At 52.2% G+C, this 5,695-nt stretch overlaps 1 long non-coding RNA gene across 1 annotated transcript; it reads right to left on the bottom strand.

Moving 5' to 3' along the window:
• Positions 1–2,339: 2,339 nt before the first annotated feature.
• Positions 2,340–5,147, bottom strand: LOC133068238 (uncharacterized). The gene is made up of 2 exons (XR_009695478.1): positions 5,014–5,147; positions 2,340–2,847 (listed from the first exon to the last, which is right to left on the bottom strand). It is a non-coding gene; the product is annotated as an uncharacterized LOC133068238 (long non-coding RNA).
• Between the last annotated feature and the right edge of the window lie 548 nt (positions 5,148–5,695).

A 5,695-nucleotide genomic window follows, 5' to 3' on the forward strand; every position in this document is an offset into this window, starting at 1 on the left:
TGAGAGCTCGTTATGCCTTTATCACAAATATTTACAAATTTATCATCCAATTTATTTTATCTACTTCCTTTCACTTAGAAATTTTTTTTTTTTTAAAGGCTAGTTTGCAGCCAAATGCTGTCCTGGGCACTGGGTAGTTAATTCTCAAGACCCAGGTGAAATATCCTCTCCTCAGGAAGGCCATTATCTGACCAGCCTGGGCTAGGGTCCTCTTGTCCCCAGACTCTCCACTTGTTGCCAGGACAGCCAAGGGGAAGTGAGACCCGTATCTTGAGCTCTCTAGTCACGGCCTGCCTCCCCTCTGGGCACATCTTATCCTCTGGCTTCACAGAGCAAGAGCGCTTGACAAACGGGGATGAGCAGCTGGGCTCATTTCATCTGCTACGTCACTGCCTTTTAGCGAAGGGAGAAGTCCTGCTCAGACGCGGCGGCTCAGCCCACTCTCACCGAGCTCGTCCGGTTCCAGCGCAGACGGGCCTCTCACACAGATGCAGGAGGGGGCTGGCTTTTTGTATTTCGACCCTGCAGTAAGTGTGCCGTGCAACAAGTGTGCCTATCAGAGCTACCGCAGACTCAGACAGAACTTTCCTTCCGTTCAAGCGCACGTGCCGCATTCATTTGGATGGGCAGATGGCATAGCAACTGCAGCACAGACGATTTAACTTATACTTTGGAGGGACAAACAGTGTGCAAAGTAGAGAAAAAACGAGGCCAGTTTATCACTAGAGATCTCAACCTCCCTTAGATTCACAGGCAATAACCAGATTCATTTCCTGGACTAAACCACTTAGCCTCAGAAAAAATCTAAGAACTTATAAGACTCAAGAACATAAAATGTTGCATCAATGATGTCAGCTTTATAGGTGTGTGAAATTAGGATCTATCACCACAGTTCAAGCTCCAAATCTAATACATGCATTGATTTTGGGGTAGGGAGGAGGGTACCTTGAACAGGCCCAGTTTCAAAGATTCCACAATCAAGAACACACTATAGGTTTGATGATTAAGAAAAACATGTATGTACCTATTGTGTTGCTGTAGTCGCTAAGTCACGTCTGACTGTTTGCAGCCCCATGGACTGTAGTCCACCAGGCTCCTCTGTCCACGGGATTTCCCAGCATGAATGCTGGAGTGGGTTGCCATTTCCTTCTCCGGGGGGATCTTCTCGACCTAGGAATCAAACCTCTGTCTCTTGCACTGGCAGGCGGATTCTTTACCACTGAGCCACCAGGGAAGCCCATACACACCGACAGTTTTTATTTAATTTGTACTGATTCAAATGAGGGGTGACCCAAAGCAGGCAAGGGACCAGAGAAGCTCATGAAGATTAAGTACCATCTAAGACCCTGCACACACCCTAATCTTGTCAGCAATCCACCATTTTGAAACTCCGCGGAAGAAGGAATAAAGACTGTTACTGTCCCATACCTCTGCCCGATTATATAACTTCTCCCTACCCAGCAGGAAGCGGGGCACAGTTCTTGAGGTACTGGCCTACTGCGTTCCCCCTTTGTGTGGCAAAGTAATAAAGCCACTCTTTCGTTCTCCTCCAAAAAAATAAAACCCCAAAACACACAAGCTAGGCCTAACCAGATGCTTAAATAGAACTTTCATCCTGATTTTCTTCTAAATATTTTATTGGCAGCTTAGTTTGGCTCTGAAACAGGGTTCGACCCCCAAAGCTACAAAGGCTCCGCAGCCTGACAAAAGGCAAACGCCGCTAGCGTTAGCTGCAGCCCTATCACCACACCTTGCAATGTGACCTCCAACAGCTTCTCTCTCAGTTAGTTCCCTTAGTGGCAACAGGGACTGGGCTAGTGCTCGGAGCGTGTTCTCCACACTGTAACCTGGACATTCACTGGAAGGGCTGATGCTGAAGCTGAAGCTCCGATACTCTGGTCACCTGATGTGAAGTGCCGACTCACTGGAAAAGACCCTGATGCTGGGAAAGACTGAAGGCAGGAGGAGAAGGGAACGACAAGAGGATGAGATGGTTGGATGGCATCACCGACTCGATGGACATGAGTTTGAGTAAATTCCGGGAGATAAAGGACAGGGGAGTTTGGAGTGCTGCAGTTTATGGGGTCGCAAAGAGTAGGACAACTTAACAACAATACTGTTACCGATGCAGAACACCAACTCTAAAAGAACTAACATTAGAAATAACCAAAAAGCAACTTCATGGGGCAGCCAAACTAGTTTGTGGTAAGGGAAGTTACTTAGCATGAGTTCACTGCCTGAACTGTTTCTGATCTTTTAGAAATAGAAATAAGGTAGAATTAGATTTGTTAGGCTCCTTATAATAAATGAGAAGATACTCTGAAAAAAGGAGAAAAAGATATTGGTGTCTTTCAATTCACATCCTTTATTCTTCCACCTACTCCCACCTTTTACCCTCTCCACACGTATCCCTCCCTAACCCCGTGGTCTTACGGCCCAGTTGGAAACCTAATGGAGGCTGCGGGAAGGGAGGGGCGGTGACATCTAAAGGGCTGTGTGTAACAGTCCACACTTTCTATCCGGTGCCGTCACACCAAAGGACACACTCCCGGGAGGTAGTCTGTCACCCCATCTCCTTAGCTACTAGGGAGCTCGGACTCACTTCACACGTCTCTCGTGAGTCTTCCAGTCTTCTACCTTCTTATGTAGTTGCAGACATTCATTTCCATGGTGGACTGGAAGTTTCTCTGGAGTTCTTAAGACATGTAAAATAGTAGAGCATTTTCACACCCAAGTCCTCTCTGTCACGGTGCCTTGTTTTTTGATGAACCAAAAAGCAAACAATCATTCCACATGCACAAGGCATTAAGCTGTCGACGGACTCAGCCACGGTCTCTGTCCTCACGACTGGAATAAAAGCAGGCAAACATGGCTGTAAAATACCCAGTTTAATTAAGTGGCATTAGCTAGTTTTCTTGCTGCCAAAAGAACAGGATTCTGGCTCACACGGTAAACAATTCACCTACAATGCACCTGGGTTCGATCCCTGGGTCAGGAAGATTCCCTGGAAAAGGGCATGGCAACCCACTCCAGGATTCTTGCCGGGAGAATCCCCATGGACAGAAGGGGCCTGGTGGTCTCCAGTTCATAGGGTCGCAGAGTTGGACAAGACAGTAATTAAGCACACGGAAGTTCAGAGAGAAGGTTTACTGGTTAAGTTTACTCTGACCAAACAGAACAAAATAAAAGCAATAAAATTAGCCCTACCTTTAGAGGCCCGTGGCTCTGGAACTGCACTTTAACCTGTCCTTTAAAATGGATTTTCACCTTCAGTAGCCAATGGAAGCAGGCGAGAGCAAATACAGCGCCGTGTCTCTGCATGCCTATTCTATAGCTAAAGAGTAGAAACCAAGAGTCTCTCCCATCAAGGAAAACTCAAGGCTTAATCCAACAGGTCACCTACTCTAGGGCAATTTTTAAAAGTTATTCAACAGCTGGGCCACCTTGGTGTTGTCTCCCAACTACCACCATTCCTGACAGTTAAACCCAGCCTCCTCCACTTGACTATGAACTCTGCCAACCCATGACTCAGAAGCTAAGTGACCTAACTGGGTACTTCCCCCATTTCTGGTATCTATGGGGAAGTATCAACTACTTGCAAAGACACCCTCCCATCAATTACTAGAGAGTGGGGAAAGTGAAATTAATTAAGCCACATACAAATTCTCCCACAACTGGTTTTTCACTTATGAACCATTTATGCAGAATGTATATGCTATGAAGCCATAAATGACTTATTTCAGCAGACGTGACTTTCTCAAACTGTGGGTGCAACACTCTAATGGGAATAACTCAGGATTTAAAACTCAGATGCAAACACAGAATGATCTAATTTTTCACTCCCTTACACTAACATTTTCTAGTCCATGTCATTTCAAAGTAAGTGGGGACTAAATGAGACTGACAAAATCACTTTTTAATCAGAATACACAAACTTTCTTCTAAAGGTTATTAAAAGACACACCTGCTTGTTTTAACAAGTTGGATCTAAGGTTGATGTATTACAGTTCAGTATAACCATGGTGTTCAACCTCGAGAATACTGCTTCGAAAGACAGGGTAGAAGTGAATACACATTTGAGAAATTCACACAGCAAAAGGAGTACAAAAAAGACACACTCTCTTAGTTTCTCGTGATTTTCTTTCTTAAAAACTAGTTTTTATTTCTATTCCTTCAAACCCAAAGTCAGGTCGACCAAAACAACGAAGGGCAAGACCACATCGCTGCAACAGAGATAACTATTTAGGAAGGTTTAACTTGCCTAGAATTCGCGCCAGAAGGAAAAAAAAAAAAAAAGAGGAGGGGGACGTCTGCTGCAGGTATAAAGGAGGACTGGGCGGGAAAATTTGTGGCATTTTCAACAACGAGACAAATGCAAAACCGTGAGGAGGAGCGTCTACACCGGTGACAAAGAGGTGAAGACGGTGGTCGAGGGGAAACGACGACTGGCTGGAGAGCGAAGAAAGGGAAGCTGAGAAGGAAATGCTCGGAAGCCACAACAAGCCAAGCTACCGGGACCCTGCAGCCAGTTCTAAGATCTACGGGGAAGCAGGCACCCAACGGCTAAGTCGCAGGTTTCCGCGGGTCACGAAAGGATAACGGACATCTTCCCAACGGCGGGCCCGGGGACGCGTCGCGCCGCTTCCGCCCGCCCGAGCCGCCTGGGACCCGGCGGGGCGCGCGGCTACGGAGCTCGCGGTGAGATGCGGGCCCGCGGCCGCCGTTCCCCTTCGTCGCCCGCCTTTGTTCGCCTGGCCCTGCTCCCCCCACATTCGGCCGCCGTCGCCCGCCCGGAGCCGGGTGCCAAGAGCAAACGCCGCCTGACGCGAAAAACGAGGCACATGCGCTTCTCGTCAAGCCAGACTTTATTGGGGGCCGCCGGGGCCGCCCCGTGCGCGCGCCTCCAGCTCCCCCCGCGCGGCCCGCCGGCCGGGACGCCGCGCTCGGCTCGGCCGGCTCTGCCCCGCAGGCCCCCTCCCCCGCGTCGCCGGGGGAGGCGCGCGGACGGCTCACCGGCTCCCGAGGCGGCGGCGGCGGCTGCAGCGTCGACGCCCTGCTCCAGAGGGAGGCCCGGGGCCCCCCGGGGCGGCGGGCTTCGCTGCTGTTGCACCGCTGAGGGCGGGAGCCGCGCGACTAGCGGCGAAGGCGGCGGCGGCGGCGGCGCGCTGACGTCACGCGCAGCGGCCGGCCAGCGCGCGCGCGTGGGGGGAGGGGAGGGGGGAGCCGTCCCGGCGGCCCCCAATCCGGGAGGAACTCGGGCTGAGTGGGCGGGGCCGCCGCGGCGCACGGGCCGCTCGATTGGCCCAGGAGGAGGAGCGAGCAGGCAAGCAGGCGAGTAGGGACGAGGCGGCGGGGCGGGCCGAGGCAGCACGGAAGTCTCGCGAGGCCAAGGCTGAGCGGAGTGTGGCGGCGGCGGCGGCGGCGAGATCTGGGCTCGGGGTGAGGAGTTGGTATTTGTGTGGAAGGAGGCGGAGGCGCAGGAGGAAAAGGGGGAAGCGGAGAGCGCCGGCCCCGGAGGGCGGGAGGAGGCGCGGCCAGAGCGGGAGGCCGAGGCGCGGCGCGGCGGGGCGCCGGGGCGAGCAGCGGCCGAGCGAGCGCGGGGCGCACCGAGGCGAGGAGGCGGGGAAGCCCGCCGCCGCCGCCGCCGCGCCCGCCCCTTCCCCCCGCCGCCCGCCCCCTCTCCCCCCCGCCCGCC

The sequence above is a fragment of the Dama dama genome, chromosome 13 (assembly GCF_033118175.1).
Source record: "Dama dama isolate Ldn47 chromosome 13, ASM3311817v1, whole genome shotgun sequence".
In the NCBI taxonomy this organism is placed as follows: Eukaryota; Metazoa; Chordata; class Mammalia; order Artiodactyla; family Cervidae; genus Dama; species Dama dama.